This window comes from Rhinatrema bivittatum, chromosome 4, assembly GCF_901001135.1.
Source record: "Rhinatrema bivittatum chromosome 4, aRhiBiv1.1, whole genome shotgun sequence".
Classification (NCBI taxonomy): domain Eukaryota; kingdom Metazoa; phylum Chordata; class Amphibia; order Gymnophiona; family Rhinatrematidae; genus Rhinatrema; species Rhinatrema bivittatum.
In genome coordinates this window covers 154,892,136-154,918,124 of record NC_042618.1, presented here as the reverse complement: position 1 = coordinate 154,918,124, position 25,989 = coordinate 154,892,136, and the positions used below count along the sequence as shown (strand labels likewise).

General features: G+C 43.4%; 1 protein-coding gene across 2 annotated transcripts in view; it reads right to left on the bottom strand.

Annotated features, from left to right (window-relative positions):
- Positions 1-25,989, bottom strand: part of PRKD1 (protein kinase D1) — a 558,208-nt gene that overhangs the window by 17,989 nt on the left and 514,230 nt on the right. The window lies entirely within an intron of this gene.

The window sequence follows — 25,989 nt, the reverse complement described above, 5'->3', positions numbered from 1 at the left end:
CCCTGTGAGCACAAGTGATCGCCACCAGGAACATAACTTTCCAGGTGAGGAAATTCAGGTCACAGGATTTGAGAGACTCGAACGGATGCTGATTGAGCCTCGCCAGGACGATGTTGAGATCCCACAGGGTTGCTGGTGGGCAAAGTGGGGGCTTGAGTTGAACCAGACCCCACATGAAATGCCCGACCAGTGGCTGGACTGAAATGGGTGCCCCACTGACACCCTGGTGGTAGGCGCTGAGGGTGCGGAGGTGTTCTCAGACCAAGCTCGTCTGGAGGCCAGACTCGGACAGGTGCCACAGATAATCCAGCAGGCGGGGGAGCGGGCAAGAGAAAGGGTCCAGCCCGTGGCCCTAGCACCAGGTGGAGAAATGCTTCTACTTTGAGCTGTAAGATCTTCAATTGGAAGGTTTCCGGGATTCATTCAAGACCCTGGAAACACCATATGAGAGCTGAAGGGCTGGAGGATCATGCGCTTAACATCCACGCCATGAGGGCCAGGGCCCGGAGGTTCAGATGGTGCAGGGTGCACTGGTACTGCGATAGGAGGTCGGGAGCCATCCTCAGTGGAACCGGTGCGCTCATGGGCAGGGCTTTGAGCAGAGGGAACCACACCTCTCTTGGTCAGGAGGGTGCCACCAGGATCATGATTCCCCCGTCCTCTTGCAGGTTCGTCAAGAGTCCTCGAGAGAAGCAGAATATGGGGGGGTATGCGTACACAAGGCCTTGACCCCAGTGGAGAACATGTCGCAGACCAGAGTCCTTTCCCGGAATCAGAGAGCAAAAGATGCTCACCTTGTGATTGTGGGGAGAGGCGAACAGGTCCACGTCCGACGTGCCCCAGCGTCTGCTACTGCTGGGTTCAGGGACCATTCATGTGGCTGGAAGGACCAGCTGAGGTAGTCCATCAGCGTGATAAGGTGGCCTGGCAGGTACGTGGCCCGTAGATACATCCCCTTGGAGAGAGCCCAACCAAGACATGACTTGGTTCAAAGATCACCTCCGACTCCGCCCATACAACAGACCCACCAGGGGACAGCACCTTGCCATGATGCACACTCCCTCTCCAAAGCTGTCTAAACTCAAATCCACCAAATCACGTGCCCTCTCCTTAGCTGGACCCACCCTCTGGAACAGAATGCCCCCAAACCTGCGCTTAGAATCTTGTCAAAAAAGATTCAAACAGAACCTCAAGACCTGGCTCTTTAAGCAGGCCTTCACCTACTCCCCTCTCATCTCACCTTACTCCCTCACCCTACTCAGTTTACCCCCTCTCCCCTATCTCAAGCCCGATTACCTCATTCTTTTGTTACGAGTATGCCTTGTAACCCCCATTTAACCTAACCGCCTCAACCCAACCCCTGTATAATTCCTCCCTGCCATCTATTCTATATAATCATGCTTACATTGAATTATCTTTCCCATTATAATCTGTTAACTATATAGCATATCGTGTTAACTGTTCAAATGTCGTTCATGGTTTACATTATTTACTTCCACTGTTTAATTTGTTCTCTGTAAAGCCTGTTGCAGTTTTAGTTATTTGTGAACCGAGATGATGTTCCCAACGTATCCCGGTATATAAAAACACCTAAATAAATAAATAAATAAATAAATAAATATTGCTTCCTGGCAGAGGGGAAAGGAGCCCATACCTCCCTGCTTGTGGATGTACCACATTGCCACCTGGTTGTCCATTCTGATGAAGATGACCTTGGAAGACAGCCTGTCCTGGAAGGCCCACAAGGCATACCAGATCACCTGCAGCTCCAGAAAATTTATCTGGCAGCGGGACTCAGCTGTAATCCAAAGGTCCTAAGTATGCAGGCCGTCTGTGTGGGCCCCCACCCCTGAGGTGAGGTATCGGTGGTGAAGGTCACCTGGGGTGGTACAGGCTGAAATGGGAGTCCTAGTTCCAGTTTGGACAGGGCCTCCCACCAGGTTAGGGAGAGATGGAGGGGGTCTGTGACCGTCACTGGTGCTTCCAGATCCTGGGATGGAAGTTGCCACTGACACCACAAGGCCCACTGCGGGTTCCTCATGCGGTGGCGGGCCAAGGGCGGTCACGTGGACCAAGGCCGCCATGTGGCTCAGCAGGCGGAACAGCAGATGGGCCAGTACCTTTTTTCTGTTGTGAACGAAGGTAGCCAGGGAGGAGAGGGCAACCGCTCGATCCCTGGGCAGAAAAGCTTTCACTTGTGCCATATCCAACCTGGCACCAATAAAGTCAAGACATGGAGACAGATTGAGATGTGACTTGGGGAAATTGATAATGAATCCCAGTGTCTGTAAAGTCTGAACCATTGAGGTTAGAGCATTCATGGCCCCGGAGTGAGATTCGCTCCGGATCAGTCAATCATCCAGGCATGGAAAGATGTGGACCCAGCAATGCCTGAGCTAGGCAGCCACCACCGCCAAGTATTTCCTGAAGATGTGTGGGGCTGAAGCTAGCCCAAAGGGCAGCACTTTGTACTGAAAATATGCAGTCCCCACCAGAAAGTGGAGGTACTTCCTGTGGTTGGGGACGATTGCAATATGGGCGTAAGCCTGCTTTAAGTCAAGATAGCAGAGCCAGTCTCCTCTTTGGAGGAGCGGGATCAGTGTGCCCAGAGAGACCATCTTGAATTTTTCTCTTGCGAGAAAACGTTTTAATGCCCTGAGGTAAAAAATGGAGCGCAAGCTGCCATTCGGAAGAGGAATGAGGAAATACCTCGAGTAGAAGCCATGGGCCCACTGTCCAGGAACGACTGGCTTTTCTTAAGCGCGGATTTCACCACCACAGACTGTCGTTCAAAGCCCATGGCCTGTTGAACCAGATGAGTCGCATCAGCTTTCCTGTTCATTGGGGCAACCAATACACGTGTTCCCACGTGTGGAGGAGGAGCTCTTTAAAGGTGTTGTGGACCAGCACCACCACGACCTTTTTTGGAGCATCGATGAACTAGAGGACCTCCAGCATCTTATGACGGATATCCTCCTCAGACAGGACACTGGAAGGGAATGGCCTCTGCCATGGCCCTCACAAAGCTGTCGAAAGACAGGTCCTCGGGTGGGGAGCGACGCCGCTCCTCCGGAGGGAAAGGCTCTGAGAGGGTGTCGTCAGACAACTCGGAGGATGCGAACGAAGAGTCATTGCCCCATGGGTCATAGAGACCCTCCTTGCATGGGTCCGGACTTTGAGAGCAGGGACTGGGAGGGTCAGTAGGCCTAGGCCCCATGGGCACCGAAGGCCATGGGGTTACCGGCAGCGTCGATGGACCCTCAGGCATAGAGGGGAGAATTGGCCGCAGTACGCCAGGAGGAAACGGTGGCAGCAAGGTGAACCGCGGGCATGGGCGCCTGATCCCCATCATCCTCAGAGGACCTGGGAATTGGGATTGCTCCGTGGAGGACGTTGGTGGCCGAGGTGACATCGGAGGCCTCTTGGGCACCGGTTGCATCGGTAGGGTGCCCAGAAGGATGTCCAGACGCTCCAGCAGAGGTGTGAACAACAAAGGCAGAGGCTCAGGCACCGGTATGGGGGCCGGTGGCATCGGCAGCTCGATGCTCTGAATCACTTTGAGCACTGCCGATTGCACCCTGCGGTTCAACTCCTCCTGAAAGTCCTGGGTAGTAAGGACTGATTGAGGGGGACAAGGTGTCGCAGGCACATCCTCGGATCACGAGGAGCATGGTGCCCAGCACCATTGCCTGTGGGAAATGCCTCGAGGTACCAGGGGCACCGGAGGAATGGGCCTCCGGTGGCTGGTGCTGCTGCGATGGCATTTCGGCAGCTGCTGATGTTGCTCTGGAACCGTGTCGGGACGGTGACCGGTGTCTATGCTTCCTGGGCTTCCGGTTCTCGGCCCGGTCATTCCCTGGCGCTGAGGACGACGATGACCCCAAGGTTAGGGGGAGGGGAAAAACCACGAGTATCGATCTCCCTCTCCTCGATCCTTAAGGGTACTGGAGAGAGGGACCCCCAGGGGAAGCAATGGAGATGGTTCCCCATGGTTCTTAGGTGTGGAGGACATAGACGCAAAAGTGGAGGGTTTTGGAGAGCCAAAAAGCTTCTCCATTTTATCTAGGTGCACAAGATGCCCTTTGGGGGTCATTTGGTCGCATAAACGACACCCTCAAACATCGTGCGAGGCCTTCAGGCAGAGGATTCTCACCTCATGCGGGTCCGTGATGGACATGGTCCGCGGGCACTGGGGGCACCATCAAAAACCTGACGACATCATTGAAAAAAAAAAAGGCTGGCGTGCGGTCAATGACTGATGGGAACCCAAGGCAGGAGTCGGGAATCGACCACGAAAAACCAACAGCAAAAGCCACAGGTACCTATAGGAGGAACCGAATGTGAAGGGGAACCCGATGCAGAAAAAAACCCCGAAAAAATCTGCAAAAATGTTTTCAAGGATTTGGAGCTCCACAACTGCGAGGCTACTGCACCGCAGAAAAGAAAAGACTGAAGGGGACCTTGCGTGGATGCGCAGATAGTGGCAGGCTGGGCATGCTCAGCCTGCCAGTCAAAGTTTCTAGAAACTTTGACAAAAGTTTTCCGTGCTGGGCTGCATCTGATGTCACCCACATGTGAGGACTACCATCATGCTTGTCCTAGGAAAAAGGCATTACTAGCCTTGTGCCTCAGAGATTGGTCCTTGGACCAGTTCTTTTCACTATTTTCATGAGTGACATAGTGGAAGGATTGTTGGGAAAGGTTTGTCTTTTTGCCAATGAAACCAAAATTTGCAAAGTGTGGAAAAAAATGAGGAGGGATCTAGCAAAGCTCAAGAAATTGTCTAGGTCTGGCAGCAAAAACCCAAGGGATAAGTTCAGTATTGAGGGTGAAATTCTTCTAAGCATGAAAGAAGAGTGGGATCTTAAGGTGGCCAAACAGGTGGATAAAGTGACAACAAAAGCCTCAATGATGCTTGATTGTATAGGAAGAGAAATAGTTATCAGAAATAGAGTGGTAATACTACCTCTGTATAGGACCATGGTGAGATCTCATTGGAATACTCATTCTGGAGACTGTACCTTCAAAAGGATATAAACCAGTTGGGAGTCAATCCAGAGGGTCGATACTAAAATGATCAGTGGTCTTCATTCTAAAGCATATAGGGACAGGCATAAAAATTTAAACATGTATAAACTAGAGGAAAGGTGAGATAGAAGAGATATGATAGAGACATTTGAACTACTCCAAGTTTTCCATGCCTCTTTCAATGGAAAGGAGGCTCTAGAATGAAGGGTCATGGGATGAGGGTGAAAGGAGATAGACTCTGGAAATATTTCTTTGAGAGAGGGTAGTGGATGCATGGAACAGCATCCCAGTGGAGATGATAGAGAGAAAAACAGTATCTAAATTCAAGAGAGCATGGGATAAACACTAGGGGATCTCTGAGGGAGTGATGGGAATTGTAAAGCTAAATTAGGTTGCCAGATGGGCAGGCAAGATGGGCCAACCGGTCTTTTTCTGCTGTCATGTTTCTATAATAATTTTTATAGATGCCAGCATGTGGTTTTAGACAATTATTGTTCTTTACCACAACTAATGAGCTGTAGATCATCAGAGGGCTCTATATTGCCTTCCCTTTAGTTTAACATTTATGTGAAACCCCTGACAGATTTAATTGTATGTGTCAGCCTTCATTTTTATGTCTATGCTGATGGTTTATTTATTGATTTGATTTCACGTTTTCAGGCATGTACTGTAGGTATTTCTCTGTCCCAGAGGACTCACAACCAAATAGGGTTATTTATCAAATTGCATTAGGGCCTTATCATGGGAGAGAGAGAGCCTCTGAGATAGGATGCATATTAGTCAGCTATTTATACCACTGTAGGAGGGTCAACTAGTAACTCGAGGTGAGGTTTTGGTGGTGGTCTAGGGTTTGGGGGGGGGGGGGGGCGTTTTACATGCACTCTCAGAGGTACGAACAGCACAGTACACATCAGTGAAGATTTGATGTGATTTGGAATGATAAAAGGTACACAAAGATGAGATTTGTACAAAGTACTCTCACCCTAGCTTGATGCACTCTCTACCTAGCTGTGGGGCAGTTTTGTTCAGGGGTTTTGCTAGGTTTGCATTCTACACCTTTACTTGGTCTGTTATAGGTGATAGCTTCTCCTTCATTAGGGGGAAAATTAGGGCATTTAGCAGGTTTTCTGGGGTCTGGCATTTCTTGTTCCAATTATTTTCAAGAATTTTGTTGTATCTGCCTTTATAAAGTCACTTCATAGGCAGACCTTAATTAGTAAGTGGTCAAACCAAGAAAGTGACATTATCTTAATACCATCTTTCTGATGTTTTCGGTTTTTTTTACCCCCATGTGGAAGATAAAGTCTAATATGTTTCTTTTCTCTTGTGCTCGGGATTTAACAGTCTGAGTGAGTCCTAGTATCATCATAGTAGTGAGGAAATCAGCTGTTTGGAATTTTCTATGTAGATTAAAGTTACACATAATCACAAGATTGGTGAATCCTGGTGTCAGATATGTGATACGCTTTAATAGCTCTTGAATAGATGATGTTATTTTGAGAGAGTTCTTAGATGTTCAGGAGCCCTAGTGGGTTTTCACCTCCTAGTTGGGCAAGTAGGAATTCTGATTCTGAAAAATGAGGGAGAAAGATTTTTGCAGCTTGAATCTGTTTCAGAATAGGCTTGCCTTTCCCCTTCTATATCTTCCTGATCTGGGTTGTTGTATTATGGAGAAGCTGTCTGGACAAAGTTTGCTCAGAGACACCCTCCCACCCCCGCCTCATTTACCAAGTTTTAATTATTCATAAAGGGCCAGATTTTAGAATCTACACCCGATTTTATAACATGTGCCCGCAGCCGCTCGCATGTTATAAAATCTGGGGTTGGCGCGCGCAAGGGGGTGCACACTTGTGCACCTTGCACGCGCCGAGCCCTAGGGGAGCCTTGATGGCTTTCCTTTCACCCCCCCACCTTCCCCCACCTTCCCCTCCCTTCCCCTATCTAACCCACCCCCCAGCCCTAACTAAATCCCCCCCCCCCACCTTTATTATTTAAGTTGCACCTGCCTTCGGGCAGGCATAGGTTGTGCATGCCGGCTGAGTGCCGGCGCGATCCCCCGGCCTAGCGGGCCTTCGGAGGCCTCTGGCCATGCCCCCGTCCCGCCCCGGATCACCCATGCCCGCCCCTTTTTTCAAGCCCGAGACATACGTGCATCCTGGGGCTTGCGCGCACAGGAGGGGTTTAAAAGGGTTACACGTGTATATTACGCGCATAACCCTTTTAAAATCCGCCCCAAAATGTCTAATCTTAGTTTGTTTATAATATCATGGATCATTGGGAATTTTTTGTTGACTGAATTGGCATTTACTAGGCTTATGTGTCCATACTAGATGTGTATTTGTCTTTTGCTTTTTCTATAGTCTGAAATGGCAACTGTTTCCTCTCCCCCATATCACTGGGATCTCAGAGGTTACCTGGTTTTGAGGGCCTAAGTACATTTTGAATTAGTGGTTGGTATAGAAGTGGGAGGCCTTGATGGTTAGAGAGGGTTCTTTTAGATAGTGTTTGGGCTGAACCTATATGATTTGATATCTAGGAGTTTTGCAGTAACAGCTTTTTTGATGGATGATGTTGAGGGTATTTCTAATAAGTTGGTAAGATGTTTTTCCCATATTCTTATGTGTGTTTATTATTCTTGGGTATTTTAATGCATTAGAAGTAATATATTCAGAACATAAATAATTTAGATGGTTTCTCTTTGATTTAAAGTGAAAGTATACTCAGAACAGATAGGGGCAGATTTTCAAAGGGATACGCGTATAACCCCCGAAAAGCTGCCCCTTCCACCCCCTGCGCGCACCGAGCCTATCTTGCATAGGCTCGGCGGCGCGCACAAGCTCCGGGACGCACGTAAGTCCCAGGGCATTCCTGGGGGGGGGTGTCGGGGGGGGGTGTCGTGGCTGGCGTGTCATCGGGGGCGTTCCGGGGGCAAGGCCGTGGGCGTGGCTCCGGCCAAGGGGCGTTCTGGGGGCATGGCTGCGGCCTTCGGACCAGCCCCAGGAACGGAACATGGCACGCCGGCTGCCAGCAGCACGCGCATGTTATAAAATCGGGTGTACATTTGTGCACGCCGCGTAGGATTAAAAATCTGCCCCTTAGTATGTTTAAGAAGGCACAATTTGTAAAACGACGATTTGACAACAGATTTGATATAAATTTGCATGTCTAGTTTGGTATCACGAATAACAGCAAGATTATGGACATATTTCAAAATATTAATGGTTGTATTATCAAATGAAATAGTTCTAGAAATGTTATCAATAGAGAGGGTTCCGAGGATCATTATTTCCATTTTTGATAGGTTTAAACTGAATTTGTTATGAAACAACCAGGTTTTGACAGAGGATAGACATAGAGAGATAAATTGAGAAGAAGACTGCAGTCATGCCATGTTGGAAAATAGAACTGGATATCGTCAGCATAAAGAAGGGAGGAGACGCCTAAAGTCATCAGTAGCTGAAAGATGGGGGAGACATATATATATATTAAATAGTGCAGCAGAAAGAGATAAGCCTTCTGGGTCTCCAGTATTTAAACAAACCCATGAAGAGGTAGCAGAATTTGTTTGTATCTGTTGAGTTTGGTTTAGTAGGTAAGAACTGAGCCAGGAAAAAACAGTTCCAGATAGGCCAATGTTGGTGAGGTAAGAGAGTAATATTTCGTGTTGATAGTATCAAAGGTGGCAGAGAGATCTAGGAAAATAGAAACATATGAGGTACCAGAATCAAATCCTCGGTGAATAATGTCAGTGCTGGACAATAAAAGAGTTTCTCTACTGTGTTGGCATCTAAATCCAAATTGATACTGAGTAAATAGAGAATATTCATCTAAATAACTACTGAATTGTTTTAACATGACAAGATTCTATGATTTTAGATAAAAAATGGAAGGGAAGAAATAGGACAAAAATTGCTGTAGTCAGTATTAGAGGTTGTAGGATTCTTTTGAATTCTTGTTTCTCCCCTAGTGAAGCTCCAGGATTAGGAACATATGAATTAAAAAAAAGTTTGCACACTAGTTAATGGAATCTACATTAATTTCATAAATTTGTCAAATTAGTTTGAAAGAGTTTTAAAATATTTCTTAAAATTATAATTCAATGCATATCATGTTAATCTGTGAGTCTGGAGAAAATCCATTCAAATCCTCATGATTTGCAGGGTCCCCAGAGGGCAGGTTTGATATGAACATAAGAACATAAAATATGCCATACTGGGTCAGACCAAGGATCCATCAAGCCAAATATCATGTGGCCAACAGTGGCCAACCAAGTCACAATACCAGGCAATTTATTTTTATTTATTTAAAAGCTTTTTCTATACGCCTATACAAGCTGTAGCAGACCTAAGCAGTTTACAAATATAATACATACACAGTCAATAAAAACATCAAAACATAAATTTATAATACCCAAACATTAAATTAATAGATCCCAAGATACTAATCCTTATTGATTAATAGCAATTTGTGGACTTTTGCTCTAGGAACTAACCCAAACCTTTTTTAAACCCAGTTATATTAAGTGCCATAACCACATCCTCTGGCAATGAATTCCAAAGCTTAATTATGCGTTGAGTGAAAAAGAATTTTCTCCGATTTGTTTTAAATTAGCTGCTTGCTAACTTCATGGAGTGCCCCCTAGTCCTTGTATTATCTGAAAGAGTAAATAACCAGTTCACATTTACTCTTTCAAGTCCTTACATGATTCTGTAGACCTCAATCATATCCCCTCAGCCATCTCTTCTCCAAGTTGAACAGCCCTAATCTCTTTAGCCTTCCTCATAGGGGAGCTGTTTCATCCCCATTACCATTTTGATCGCCCTTCCTGTATTTTGAATTCCTGCAAATCAACAAATTTCCCTAGGAAATTTTACTCAAACCAGGCTTAAATTTACTTATTTATTTATTTGTTGAGTTTTATATACCGTCATTCGGTAAAGCCATCATATTGGTTTACAAAAGTTCAAATTGAAATACTTTTAACAATTGAGCAAAGGGTATAACAGGAGGCATATTAAACAAAAAGAGAGACATCCAATACTTGACTTGTATTCAACTTTAAATCTTCTAGACATCCTTATTCAGGACCCCGCTAAAACTTATCAGAGAGCAGTGTGTATTCTATATCGAATTTACTGTGTTTAGCTAAAATCCTAGAAAAAGTTGTTAACAATCAATTTTCAGAACATTTAGAAATGTACAACTTTCTTTTTTCCTCTCAACATGGATTTAGAAGATACTATAGTACAGAAACCTTATTAGTTGCCCTACATGACACCATTCTGAGAGGAACGGATAATGGACAAACCTATTTCTTGGTGATGTTGGACATTTCCTCAGCGTTCGACACGGTGAACCATTCAACCCTATTAGATAGACTGATAGAAATAGGCCTACAAGATATCACGTTACTTTGGTTCAAATCCTATTTGGAAAATAGGTCATACAAAGTTATGTTGAATCTGATCAACTTAACCTTCCTCATGGTGTACCTCAAGGATCTTCATTCTCTGCTACCCTTTTGAATATTTATTTGTTTCCACTATGCAAGCTTTTATCTGGTCTTAACCTTACTTATTTTATCTATGCGGACGATGTGCAGATTTTAATACCAATTGAAAATTCTATAGACTCAACTTTAAAGCTCTGGGACATTTACTTAGTAGCCATTTAAAAAGTATAAATTCAAACGAGTCTCTCAATGACAAAAAAAAACCTGAAATCTTATACATCTGCCCAAAATTAAGTCCACTGAAAGAACTTGAAATTTTGGAAGCTGCAAAGAACTATCCCATTGCATTCGATGTTAGAGATTTAAGGATTATATTAGATTGTGAAGTTTGATCACATTACGCCCATATTACAAGATCTTCATTGGCTCCCTATTGTTTACAGATCTCAGCACAAAGCACTTTCTCTAATACACAAAGCCCTCTATAATGAGAAGGTTGAATGGCTCAATGCAGCCTTATATTTTCATATACCAGCTCAAATAATGAGATCAGCTAATACTGGTCTTCTACCAATTCCAACACTGAAATCTGCTCATATGAACACTGTCCGTGAAAGAGCATTATCCGGTCCAGGCGATTTACTACTCTTCAGTTTGTCAATCTGGCCTACTTCATCTTCCAGGTTCACCATAATTTTGTTCAGTTCATCTGAAATATCACCCTTGAATTTTTTAGTCTTTCTGCAGTGGCCTTATCTTCCTTAAGTGCCCCTTTAACCCCTCATTCATTTACCGGTCCAACTGACTCCCTTACTTCGGATATATTTTACAAAATTTTTATTATGAGTTTTTGCCTCTACAGTTAACTTCTGTTCAAATTCTCTCTTAGCACATGTTATCAATGTCATACATTTAACTTGCCAGTGCTTATGCTTTATTCTATTTTCCTTTGATGGAGCCTTCCTTCCACTTTTTGAATGAAGATCTTTTGGCTAAATAGCCTCTTTCACCTCACTTTTTAACCATGCCGTCAATTGTTCGGCCTTCCTTCCACCTTTCTTAATTCATGGAAGGGGCCTGAGTGTTGGATTAAGCAGCAGTCTTATAAGAATCACAGTTGAATACAGAAGGCCTGATATGGTCTACCAATGGAGGTTGTGGAGGACAGAATTTAAGTGAATCTTGGGCATTTTTGGAAAGGAGGTAGAGGGCAGTTGTAAGAAAAAGTGTTGAGAGGTCGGGTAAAATATAAGATGGAGGGCCGGAGTTGGTGCGGGGTTGCATAAGGAAATTTATAGCCAAAATGAAAAAATCTGTATGCAAATTTGGGCTTTATCTGCCATCATCTTTCATCACCATAAGGGCAGAGAATGTCTGGAATTAAACAAATTTCATTGTCCATCTTTCACAGTAGTTTTGCTGTCTGATTTAACACAAATGAGTTTGTTTTGCCAGCAGAAGCCAGGACTTACAGTTAATGTAGTATGGCACTAAACCATGCACAAAATCTCTGGAGAAAGAGGTACATTATGCTTCTGACTGATTTAATGGGGTTCAGTTAAAGAGCTGCAATGGTTTTAGAATACTGATAGTCTACACAAAAAGGCACTGGTGGGGGGAGGAAGGGGAAGGCACAAACATGGGGAGGGAGAGAGAAAGGCAATAGAGAGGGGAGGAGAGAGAGAAAGAAACCAGTGGCTATGGGTGAAGAAACGGAGAAAGGCATCAGTGGGGGTAGGGGAAAGAGAAAAAAGGAACCATTTGGGATATGAGAGAGAGTACGAAAGAAAAGCACCAGTGGCAAAGGGAGGGAATATAGATAAAGACATCAATAGGTGATAGGGGAGAGAAGTGCATCATTGAGGGGTATAGAGATAGAGAATGGCACCAGTGGGAGTGGGGAGAGAGAAAAAAAGACCCCAGTGGGGAGGGGGGGGGGGGGGTGAGAGAGAAATACCAGTGTGGGGAGGAGGGATTGAAAAAGGTACCACTGGGAAGACGGAAGAGAGAGAGAGAGAGAAAAAAAACATCAATGGGGGGATGTGTGAGAGAGAGAAAGCACTAATGGAGAAGAAGAGGTGAAAGAGAAATATACCAGTGGGAGGGGAGATAGGGATAAAAAGGCACTAATGGGGAGAGAGGTAGATTAGAGAAAGAGAAAGGCACCAGTGAGAGGGGATAAGAAAAAGGGAAATGAGAGAAAGAAACCAGTAAGGGGAGCAGTGCTATGGGACAAGAAAGAGACATAACAGTGATGAGTGGGTGAAAGGAGAGAGAAAAATACTAGTTGGGGGTTAGAGAGAGAAAGAAAAAGGCATCAGTGTGGAGAAGGGAGTGTGAAAGAGAGAACATAAGAAGTGCCATGCTGGGTCAGACCAATGGTCCACTGAGCCTAGCATCCATCTTTAAAAGTGGCCAATCCGGGGGAATTGGAAGTATCAGAAGATCCTAATGGGAAAATCTATTTCATGTTGCTCACACCCGAAAGACTTTGCAATCCTCAAATGAACCAAGTTAATAACTGACATTGCTTCTGCCCTCTAGGATAGTGAAGATTTCAATGAATTTCCAGCTAAGGATTTCAATATACTGTCCACAAGGTCCTTTTCCAGATTGGTAAGGCTTAATGTGGAATATATAGGGCCTATATACTAAACATTTTTCAAAATCGACACAATATTAGCAACAGCCTTTAATACTTCAGGCCCTTAAATTAGGACTAGTTTTCCCTTTGTACATCACTTTTGCAATTGCTCACATAAAACTTCAGCTACCATTTAGATGCCCATTTCCACAGTCTCACAAAGTCCTTAGTGTTTCTCACAGTATGCTCATGTTTTAACGATTTTGAATAATTTTGAGTCATCTGCAAATGTGAACACCTAATTGCTCCCTTTTCCTTATCATTAGACGGTAACTTTCAAACCAGCGAACGGGCTCACATTGTCATATGTCCTTCAGCCCATGCCCAAGGATGCAGCCATTTTATAACATTTTAGACTTTTCATAACCTGGCCTCACCCACATGTGTGCCAAATTTTAAGAGGGTATGCAAATCCCTTTTCTACCGTGTAAGTTGGGGCATTTTAAAAGGGGCGTGTCCATGCCATTGCCAGTTTATCCACCAGTTCGCCCAGTTAACAACTAGGGCCTCCAAATCCCCCTGGTTTGATAGCCTACATTCATCCCAGTTTCCCAGAGTTAAACCTCTCAGAAATGGCTTGATCCTTTTGTTTTATAACTTATACATCATCCATAGCAAAAGTAGAGTTACGCAGCAGGGGACCTCAGCGTGCTCCGGGGCACATAAGTATTTACACACACATCTCTTGGCCAGGCCCTGAGATGTCCATTCCCTGCCCACACCCTGCCTCTTTTGGAAACTTTTAAGATGTGTGTGCAGCTGGATTTATGGTCAGCGTCAGTGAGCTTGACTTCTTCACGAATCCACTAATTGATGCATACACCAGGCTTTTAAAATTCACCTTTAAATATACAAGTTAAGGAACACATGTCCTAGCGAGATCCATGATTCACCACCCTCTACTGGGAAAGCTGACCATTTAGTCCTAATCTGTTTCCTCAAATCCACACTAGGACATTGCTTCCTATTCCATGATTTCAATTTCCTTTAGAGTCTCTCATGATAGGCTTTATCAAATACCTTTTGAAAATCCACAGATATACTCTATTGACTGGCTTATTTTTAACCACATGCTTATTTACACCTTCAAAGAATTTTAATAGATTAGTAAGACATGACTTTCTATACTAAATGCATACTGGCTCTTCCCTATTAAGCCATGTTTATCCAGCAATTATCTTCCATGTTATCTGGCATTGATGTCAGGCTCACTGGACTATACTTTCCTGGTTCACCCCGCAGCTCTTTAAATTTGGTTATTATATTAGCTACCCTCCAGTCCTCAAGTATAGTGACAGATTTTAATGAAAAATTAAAGTTTAATAGTAGCTGATATGAAATTTTAGTTTTGAGCTCTTTGAGAACTTTGTGGTGAACTATTATGTTCTAATGATTTGTTACTTTAACTATTATTTTATTTGTCAATATTCTTTAGCGCTTCTTGCAGATTCACAGTAACTTGCTTCATTTCTTCTGACTCATCATCTACAAAGAACAGTTCCCATGTGGATATCTCCCTAAATTCCTTTGCAGTGAAGACTGAAGCAAATAATTCATTTAGTTTTTTTCTGCTATGGCCTTATGACCTGCTCTATGGCAGGTCTAACTTTCCTGATTAACGTAACTGGCAAAGCATAAATATAGTTAATTATCTGGCTAAATTAGCCAAATAAGCAGTGCCTCCCCAATACTCCCACTGGATATCTGCTATCTTCTTAGCCGGATAAGTCCATGGCAGCCACTGAACATAGTTGGATATTCAGTAGCTGCCACTTATTCAGATAAGTCGCTGTTTATCCAGATAAATAACGCTGAATATCGCCCTCCATGTCTCTTAACCCCTCTAGCTGCCAATTATCCTGCCCCTAATCTCCCAACTGTACCCATTTCTCAGCCCTTCTAGCATGTTGTTTCTTTTTCCACTTCACCTTATATCCAAATCCATCTCACCCCCTATTTTCCCTCACTTTTCTAAATTCAATATACACCCAGTTGGACCACAGGTATGGTTAGGATTGCCAAGTATTGAAACCTTTTGCCTTTTAAGTTCCTGTCCCTCCCTGATCTCTAGGCTCCTCTCACCTTAGCCTTACTCCCTTCTTTGCAGATTTTTGTCCTCTCCATCCATTTTATGTTCTTCCCCTCTTCCACCTCACCCCTTGTTAGATTCCTCTTCTTGTCCCTGCCTTCCCTTCCTTTCCTCCTCTCTATCCCATTCAGATCTTTCCTTCTACCTCCCTCTCAAATTTCTTTCCTTTCTTCCTCCTCCCTCTAGATTTCTCTTCCTTTCCCTACCTTTCAAGTTCCTCTCAGTCCTACAACAGTGAAATCAGGATTATGAGGTAAAGTGATAGTGCTGAGACCAAAAGCAGGAACATCATGGTCTGGCATCTGGTCATCCTTCTTCCTTTTCTGTGTGCTTCTTTTCTAAATGGGAACAGTGAAGGGAAAGGATGAGAAGGTGTGGGAGCATGAATATAAGCTTGCAAGTTGCTCACATGGTCCCAGCACCGCCACTCTGTAGACATCAGTTTTACTGCTGGAGTGGAGGAAGCAGATGGTTATCTACCCTGGATAGAAAAGGGAGCAGGTTTTGATTAAAGGTGAGCTGGAGGAGCAGGATCCTACCGGCACACAGATCCACCAGCCCACCAGCATCCATTGACATACAGATGGCACTTAATAAAAGCTAGTAAGCAACAGCAGCCAAAACTGGCATATATTACATGGGGGGGTAGAAGCAAAGAATGATGATAAATAGTATTGTTATAACTTTACTGGATTGTTGGAAATGCATTGGTTTTGTGTTATAAACTGTACTTGTTTTATGTTATGTTGTATTGATTCTATTGTTTAATAAATGTTTCATGTTATATGTTTTTTATTTGTTTCTACATGTTTAATGACCCAGTTGAGCACTATTAGTAAAGATGGAATAAAAATCAGATAAATAAATAAATAAAGATAAAAGTATTTTTACCTCATTTGGAGTATTTGTTCAATTCTGGGCACCCATCTTCAAAAAAATATCCCAGTGTTAGAAAAGGTAACAAAAAGGGCCAGTAAGTTCATAAGACAAGGCCAAGGGCTTAAATATGTCCAAATTGGGATTGTTTGCATTACATCTTCTCTGAAACATATTTTTGCTATTTAAACTATACAAATATATTAAAGGACTCTACAGAGATCGCACAAGTATGATATATATTAAATTCTTATGAAGTGAACAAATTATACTGTACGAATTCTAGAAGGAAGCTCTCACTGGCACATTGCAAGTTTTAAGAAGGGCATTAGTAGTAAATTTTGGAGAATGAGATCAGACTCACACACCGTGGTTTATGAGAGAAGTTCATTAATGACAAGCTATGTGCAAAATTAACCCATTTGGAGACATTATCCTGTGATCTTTTACCAAAGTTGTTTGTTTGTAGAAATGAGACTGTCTATAAGATTAAAGGGTAATTGATTTTACCACCTTCAGAGGAAGGGATTTTTTACTCAGTGGTAAAATTATGGAACATTTGGCCAACAGAAGTAATGTTGGCTGCAATACTAAATCAATTCAAAAGTCAGCTGAACAAGCTTTTAGAGGAAAAGTAAATTAGTGGGTATGATTAATAGTTTATGTAACCCAGCAATTCTGCCTCTTGCAGAGTAAGGAAGGAATATCTTTCACTGCTGCAGAACTGGCTATCAGATGCACAGTATTACATCAAACTTTTCCTGGATTATCATGCAGAATAATCTGTTAGGGAGTCATCAGATGAATTTGATATGTCTCTATTCTTTTTTTAACCTAACAGTGATAGTGGAGTAAACAAGGGATGGAAATGAGCAACCATGCTGAAGCAGATAGATTCTGCTAATAGTTCAGCTAGAGAAATAGGCTGTGGCACTGCATAATGCACAGCAAGCATGGAACTTTCACACTGACAAACCATAATCAAATGGACTCTGAAAACACTCACCATAGGAGAATGATTTCAGAAACTGTGAGGTCAATATTCAAAACTAAACATTCAAACAGATAACTTGGAGTTAGATGGCTAACTTGTGAGTCAGTTGGATAACTTGCTATTTAGATGGATAACTTGTGAGTTATCCATCTAAATGGCTTTGAATACTGACCTCAGTGTTTTAAAAATCAGTCATTTTAATATATTTTAATGTATATTTTTTATTGATGACATATTTAAACAGTAAAAAATCATATACTTGTACAATATCTCCCTTCGTACATACTATAAATCATTTCACTTACAGAATCTGTATAATTTTTGTCAGTTAAAAATAGAATAACTAACAAAAACTTTAAACTCTTTTGATGTTTTTCTTTAAAAGTACTTAAGATATATTGTACCTTTTCTATATAAAGTGGGAATTTGGAGGTCTATAATCAAAGTGCTTGTTAAAATGGAGACTTAGCTGGACAAACAACAGAGCCAGTGCATCCATTAGATGAAATAGCTTCCTTCTAGAATTCGTACAGTATAATTTGTGTCGCCTAGAACGCCAACCCTCAGGGGCGTTAAAATTGCCAGCACAAGCTCTTGGCCTGGTGGCCAAAGTAACAGGGAAGCTCCTGGTCTGTGGCTGAAGATGGAGAGAAAGGCACAGACAGCAGGGCTATGGTCCTAACCTATCCCATCCATTGCTGGGAGACAGGGCCCAGGCCATGGGTGGAGCTCATCCCGCCCGCAACCAGAGAAGAAAAGGAGCAAGGCCTGGGAGAGGCGCGGGTGGAAGCCATCCCTCCCGGGCCAAAGAAGCAGGGGACACGAGTCCAGGCAGAGGGGCTGTGAGCAGGCCCCATTCCACCTGCAACCAAAGAAGAGGAGAGAGGCCCAGGGACCAAAGAAGAGAGAGGCCCAGGAGAGCCGTGAGCGGAGCCCATCCTATCCACAGCTGAAGACACAGAGGAGAGAGGATGGAGTGCAAGAGAAAGAGAGACTGTATTTGTATATGAGTAAGAGAGAGGGAGGCTGAATGTGTGAAAAAGAGGGCACATTTGAACGGTAAGAGTGTGTGTGAATGAGTGGAGGAATCTGAGCATAGGTGTGCGTGAGAGAGAGAGAGCATGTGGGACCGAGTGAGGATATATGTGAAGGAGAGAGGGATCAAGTGTGAGGGTGTATGAGTGAGAGGAAGAAACTAAGCTTGTGTGTGTGAGAGACAGAAAGAGCTTGTAGGAGTGAGTGAGGGTGTATGTGAGACAGAGAGAAGGAACCTGTGTGAGGGAGTATGTGAGAAGGAGAGGGAGACTGTGTGAAGAAGTGTGTGCATGAGAGAGAGGGAGCTTGTATGAGGGAGTGAGTGTGTGTGTGAGAGAGAAGGAGCCAGTGTGAGGGAGTATGTATGCGTGAGAGAAAAAGAGGAAGCCTGTATGATGGAGTGACTACATGTGTGAGAGAGCTGGAGAATGTGTGTATTTGAGAGTTAGAGACCCTTTGTGTATGAAGAGAACATGTATGTGTGTATGAGAAAAAAAAAAAAGAGGATAAAGTTTACACAAAGCATTCCGCGTCCCCATCCCTACCAGTTATTTCACAACAATCTCAGGACATCTGGAAATTAGATATGGAGAACTGGTAGATTTAGATTCGTGTTAATTTTAATCATTTTGTGTTATTTGATGTGTCTGTAGTTTTGCAATTTTTTTTTGGCATTTAGAATATTTCTTTTAAATATATTTTAATTATTGGATGTTATTCTATTTGGGCCTGATTTTAAAAGTATTTATGTGCATAAAACTGGATTTTACTCATGTAAATGCACTTTACTCATGTAAGTGGACCTTAAATAATTGCTATAATATATGCCATTGAATTGTCCATAAGATTTACCCATATAAATTCACTTTACGTGGATAAATGGCTTTTGAAAATTACTACAGTAGTAGTTACATAAAACCTTTTGAAAATTACCCCAATAGTTAGCTATTTTGAAATATTATTTTTCAATATATTGGTTTTAATATTATTGATATACATTTCTTGATTTTATTGTTTGCTATTTAATAAGAAATGGCAATGTTTCTGTTTTCCATTGTTGTGCTATATAGAGTCTAGCTTGTTGCGGTATCCAATTCAGTTTTTGTCTGCAGATTTTTATGTTTACTTTAGGGTTTCTTTATTCTGTACTTGTTGAGGATCTGTCTGTGTTCTGCATGTGTGACTGAGTTGAGGTATTTTGCTAGCGTGTAAGAACATAAGAACATGCATTACTGGGTGAGACCAAGGGTCCATCAAGCTCAGCATCCTGTCTCCAACAGTGGCCAATCCAGGCCATAAGATGGCGCCGGCCATCCATTGCTCCTACCATGTGACAGGGGCTGACCAATGGCACCGGTAGCCCCTATGACATAGAAAGTCAAAGGCTATCGGCGCCATTTTGAATACCGGCAGCCGAGGATATGAGTGCAGGAGATGGCTCCCGGCCCCCCCCCCCCCCCCCGCTGGACCACCAGGGAGTTTTGGTAAGTCTTGGGGGGGTCAGGAGGGTGGGGGGTTGTACTTAATTCAATTTTAGCCGGGAAACGAATAAGAATTAACGCATGTACGTATAAGGGGCCCCCCTTGCCGAATGCAACGTATCTGCCCCCCGACGAATACGAATCCCGAATGCAATGTATGGTGTCCTTCTGCACATCCCTATTGCCTTTCAGTAGTTGGATTATTCCTGTTTTAGTGATGACAGTTAGTACAGTTTTAGTATTGGAGCATTACTATACTACAATTGTAATTTTGTTTGCTCATGGCCTGTCAACGCAGCCCCATATAAAAAAAATAGAGAAAAAATAGATTAATTGGCATGTTTAAGTGAATGCACAGATAGTTATCCAACCACTAGCCAAAAGTATCTGGCATTGCTTGGGTTGTCTGGTTCAGCAGGCAGATGCAGCTCCTCAACCACAACTAGAATTTTTCACAGGCACCACTCTCCCATGGGTTCTGCAGAATTCCAACACAAGTTTCTCAATTTACTCCAATCTTCTTGGCCTTGGTCTCCTCTGACACACTTTCTCTGCTTCTTCTAACTCTCAACTCCTGTAGGGCTCTGTGGAAACCCCAATTCTCCTTTCAACTTTTCACTCCTTAACTCTTTCTGGAACTCCTTAGCAGTACTGGGTGTAGCACCTGTTCCTTCTCCTTGGCTCAAGCCCCTCCAGAGCCTCCTACCTTGAGACTCCTTCCTCAGTGATCAGCAGCTAATCCTCAAGAAGCACCCTTTATTATATAACTCTGACACATTCCTCTATTGGATTGCTTCACAGTTTATAAAATACTGTGTAGTTCTGTTCTGAAAGTATGCACATATGTTTCAGTATGCGTGAATAATTTAAATGGAAGAAAGTGTTTACTTTCTTTACCTATTTTATAAAAATACACACGTATATAACATTTATGCATAAAATTCAGATTTATAAGTGGAGGCAGACATTTAATAAAAAATGCACTTATACCATTTTGAAAAATAGTTACTTGCGTGTTCTTGAATCATGTTTCTTGACACTACCACCAGTTCACCCAGTCCATCAAGATTCTCTAGCACTTCACCATAAACTTTTCCCAGTTCACCCAGGCCTCCCACCCAAAAACTGCAGACAACAAACAAGTCTGATTTCACTTGTGATAGTCAATCAGGTGTAAAATTGTATGAAGAAGTTGGATAATGTATATGTGAACATTTCTTATAAAATAGCAACTACTGCACATACTTCTTGACCCTACCTAGCAATGCGTCAGTAAAATGTACATGCAAAATGGAAACTATGCACATACTTTCGATGTTTATAAAATAGCATGTATGCAAATACAGGTTGCTTACGCATGGAACCCTTTTGAAAATTTACTTATCAGTGCACATTGTGAGATCCATATTCAAAGGCATTTAGTCGGATAACTCAAAGTATCCAGCTAAATGTTATCTTTTGAATATTTGGGCACTTATCCAGTCAACGTTTAGCCCTATACTGAGCTGTATCTGGCTAGAGGGGGACATTTGAAGGGTTATATCCACCACTGCATGGATGGCTGAATTAAATTTAGCTGGTTATCTTTGCAATCTAGTACCAATAATATCTTCTCCCTTCCAAACAAAAACAGTAGAATTATTCCTCCACCCTAATAACCACTCACAGGGGCAGCTCAAGAAAATCTGCTGCCTGAGGAAAGGAAAAAGATGGCGACCCCTACCCCCAAGTGCAGCGCAGGTTAAATCAGTGAGAGAACGTGTGGGGGAAGGGGGTTTCCTTGGAGTCTAGCCCTTTCGCTGAAATGCTGGGGAAGAGGAGAGGCAGATAGAGTGCTATTGATATTTATAGGAAGTTGGTAACCTGGTCACACTCCCAAGAGCCATACCAACCTGCCTCCCACCCTTCGCCAACATTTGTCCTCTGGGGAATTGGGAGATGGGTGAATGGTGTGTGAAGCATTCTTTCTGGACCGGTGCAAGGGTATTGGGTACCTAGGTGAATCTTATAGTCTTGTGCCCACCCCCACACAAAATTACAAATTATGCATTTAAAATAACAGATTTAAATGAAAAAAGTAGTCTTTTGAGGTAAAAATATCACTTACAACAAATATATTATATTTACATGCACTGTTGTGGTGTCAACCAGAAAACCCTGCAAAAAAGCAAGACACTTAGAATCCACATGGTATGAGATCTATTGTAAAGTGTATTAGGTATGAGCTTGGCCCTCAGAAAGCCATGAATTAACTGAATTACAAATTATAATATAGTACATTTCCCATACCAAAACAGCACTAGCTGCTAGCAGTCAAATAGTAACAACCTTACCCATGAAAAGCAACACTGCAAATATTACACCAGGCCCTAAAACACCAATACAGCTCCTATTAGGAAAACAAAACAAGCCAGGCTGCTTTAGACCCCTCACAGAAATTACATGGTAGCAGAATACCTCATCTCAGTCACACATGCAGAACACAGACAGACTCTTACCAAAAACAAAATAAAGAGACCATAAATTACAAATAAAGATGTACAGGCAAAAACATGAACTATATGCAGTACAAAAATGGAAAAACAGAAACATCACCATAGCCCACAAAACAAATAATACAATCAAGAAATATAAAACATTAATCATAATTTAAATGAAAATTAATATTTCCAAACAGCTGACAAATAGAACATGCAATAAACTCATATAAATTTTTAAAAAGTTCCCAAAAAATCAACAAAATATTTAAAAAGAGCAGACACATTAAGCACTCAATAATTAAAAATAATAATAATAAAAGAAATTCCCCACTCTCCATACCCGGGGACTTTTGATTTTTAGTTACTCTGAGATTGAATACACAAGCTGCAGCTGCCTCTGTCTTCAACCCATGCAGCAGATGGGACTACGTTTTTCTCTTGGGACGTGGACAGTCTATGCTCCTGCTCTTTTCGTTTGGCCAATTGGGCCAACTCTGCTCTTGACTCTTCTTACAGCAGTGATTGTGCCTCCTTCTTCCCACCCATGCAGTACAACTTCCTATGCTGAGCCCACATGGGTGGGATAAACAAAGAGCCACAATAATCACGGTCCTGCCCCCAAAAACTGTGGCTCTCTAGGCAACCACCTACTTCTTCTACTGGCTCTGCACTCTCTCCCATTGACAGTTCTTTTAATATATTCTTACTCCTTCTCAATAGTACTACTTAGCTTTTGTACAGTGCTACACGACATCCGCTAAATAGAGCTTAGAATCTAATAAGACAAACACACAGGACTTATATTCATTCCATTCTCCATCACTCATTCACCCCTCCTTCCCATCCCTTCTCTCTCACTCACCCCTTCTATCCCCTTTACCCCCTTCCCTTTCTCACTCACCTTTTTCCTCTCTTACTCAATCCCTTCTCTCACCCTTTCCATCCCACCCACACACCCCTCCCCTCTTACCCACTCAACCCTTCCCTCCTCTTCCCTTCACACAGCCTCTTCCCTCTCACTCAGCCCTCCCCTTACACTTTTCCATCTTTCTCCTCTCTTCTTTTCTTCTGACACAACTTCCTTTCTTTCCTCTCACAGCTCCCTCTCATTCACAATCCCCCCTCCTTCCCTCTCAGTCACTCACCCTCCATTCCATTCCATTCCCTTCTCCCCTCCCTTCCATTCACTCATGTCAGCTCCTTCTCCCTTCTCTCCTCTCTTCGAGGCTGCAGGAACTCTATTTCAGCCTACAGGGGGTGGGGACCCCACAAACACATCATCAAAACCGCATGGCCGTGGTTACTTTTTTTCCTGCCCGTGGGATACGGGGACGTCATCAGAGTTGTGCTGCTCATGAGTCTGAAGGCAGGGTGAGAAGGCCACAACAAGACATTTTTGACATTTTGAGAGGCACCTTTTGCTGTCTCACCCTGTCTATTAACAGAACTACCCCAGCCCCAAATCCTCCATCCTTCCAGTTTTATCTCTTGAAACTGCATGTCTCCCCCTGACAGCTCTGCAATCCATATCCCATTTGGCCTGATCACCAAAAATGACAAATGCACCCTCACTGTTCTGATCAAGAAAAAGTACAAGCCTGCCCCACAGACACCCTACTCCTCAGAGAGCCATCCCACCCTCCCCAAGAAAAAAAGTTCCTAATGCCAAGCCAGTAGGAGAACACAGCCTTTAAATCTTTTCAGGCTGGCATCTAGCTTTACTCTGGCAGTAGCAATTGATAGAGCAAAGGAGGACACATGACTGGTTGGAGATAAGGAAGCATTCCACTGTCAGCTCAGCATTAGAAATTGTTTTGTGGGGAGGAGGTCTGAGTGGGTAGGGAGGCTGTGGAATGGCTTTGTATATTTTCTTGACTAGGCCAGTGGGTGGGGGTATTGTAGGGCTATCTAGGAGTAGAGAGGGAACTTACACTTTTTGGAGTTCAGGCCAGTGGGAGGTGGATCATGGGGTTGTCAAAGGGATTTGCACTTTTTTTGATCAGGCAGGTGGGAGAAGTGATGGTGGGAGCAGTTGGGGGAAGGGCGCTACCCTTGGTTTTAGATCAGGCAGGAGAGAGGATTGGTGGTTGGGGGGGGGGGAGGCGAGTGCTGGTGTTCTTGTGCTCATTGGGGCAGATTTTCAAAGGGGTACGCACGTAAGATACGCGCGTAACCCCCAAAAAGCTGCCCCTTCCACCCCTGCACGTGCCAAGCCTATGTTGCATAGGCTCGGCAGCGCGCGCAAGCCCCGGGACGTGCGTAAGTCCCGGGGCTTTCCTGGGGGGTGTGTCGTGGCCAGCACGTCATCGGGGGGGGGGCGTTCTGGGGAGCGTGGCCGCAGCCTCCAGACCAGACCCTGGACCGGAACATGGCGCGACGGCAGCCGGCCCATGTGCGCAAGTTATGCCTGCCTTGGGCACGCGTAACTTTTGAAATAAAGGTGAGGGGGGGAATTAGTTAGGGCCGGGGCATGGGTTAGTTAGGGGAAGGAAAGGGAAGGTGGGGGGGTGCCGGAAAGAAAGTTCTCTCCGAGGCTGCTCCGATTTTGGAGCGGCCTCAGAGGGAACGGAGACAGGCTGTGCGGCTCGGCACACGCAGGCTGCCGATTTTGTGCAGCCTTGTGCACGCTGACCTTGGATTTTAAAAGATACGTACGGCTAAACGTGTATCTATTAAAATCCGGCATACTCTTGTTTGCGCCGGATGCACGAGCAAAAGTACGTGCGCGCGTACTTTTTTAAAATCTGCACCATTGGGTGTTAGGGTAGGAGGGTGTGGGGGTCTAACAGAATCTACTACCTAACTTATTATAGTCGTTATATCTGGGGTAAATTCTTAGCAGTCTTGCAGAGAACTGATAGCCAGCTACATTTTAACTGGGTAACTTAAAATAACTTTCAGTCAGAACTGCTGAAAATGGTCCTAAAAATAACCGAGCATCTTAGCTGCTCACTGGCTTTTGAAAATGTATCCATTTATGTGTTTCAGAATCAGCTTCAACCATGTCGTATATATGGCTTTCCGTGTGTTTAACATTTATGACAATATATTGTCATAGCCTGTGACCTATTTGTAGAAGTGTATTTTATTTCTCTTTACTGTTTGCGATATTACTTTGGTTATAAATAATTTTAAGCTTTTTTCCCCCCACAGACACAGAATGGAAGAAAAGCCTTAGCAAAACATTGGCCTGATTCATTATTTATAATCTTCCATATTTCGGTTTCATTCTATTTGTTCCAGATCATATGGTAGTCTGGTTAAATATCAACAATTATCCACACAAAGTTTGCATATAAACAGAAATCCCTTGTTGTGCTGAAAAATGTGGTGTATGATTTGTTGAAGTAATCATAAAGAAACAAGGAGTTCCACAGACCTAAATGAACCTACTTTCTAGGACGCATGCATGTACAGTCCAATTTAAAAATGTTATTGCAGCTACTGCATTTTAACGAGTGTCAAATACCTTGTTAATAAAGAACTCATCCTTTGCTACGCCCCATAGCTTGCAAGTCATTCCTCCCCTTCTTTCCTTTAATTTTCACACTCTTTAGTCCTCCCATCCTAACCAGTATACTTGTGTGGTTTCAGTTTCTCTCACTGACAGAAAACTGAAGGGTAATCTTTTCGAAGAATGAATCACTCAGCACCGTTCCACCAAAACACAGTTTTCTTTCCTCCCTCTTGTAATCTGAGTAATTTACCTCCATGAAGTACCTGAGCTTCAATAGTCAAAAGACTCAAACTTAAGTGTTCTGTGCCACAAGCAGGGCTACCCCTTGCAACTCATTTTTAAATTCTGGATTACTGTTATTTTTGTACAAGGTCTCACTGGATACAGAAGGTGCAGAATATGGTGAGGGTGGAGCCACTTGTTTTCTGAGACCAATCCCAAAGCAAATAGCTT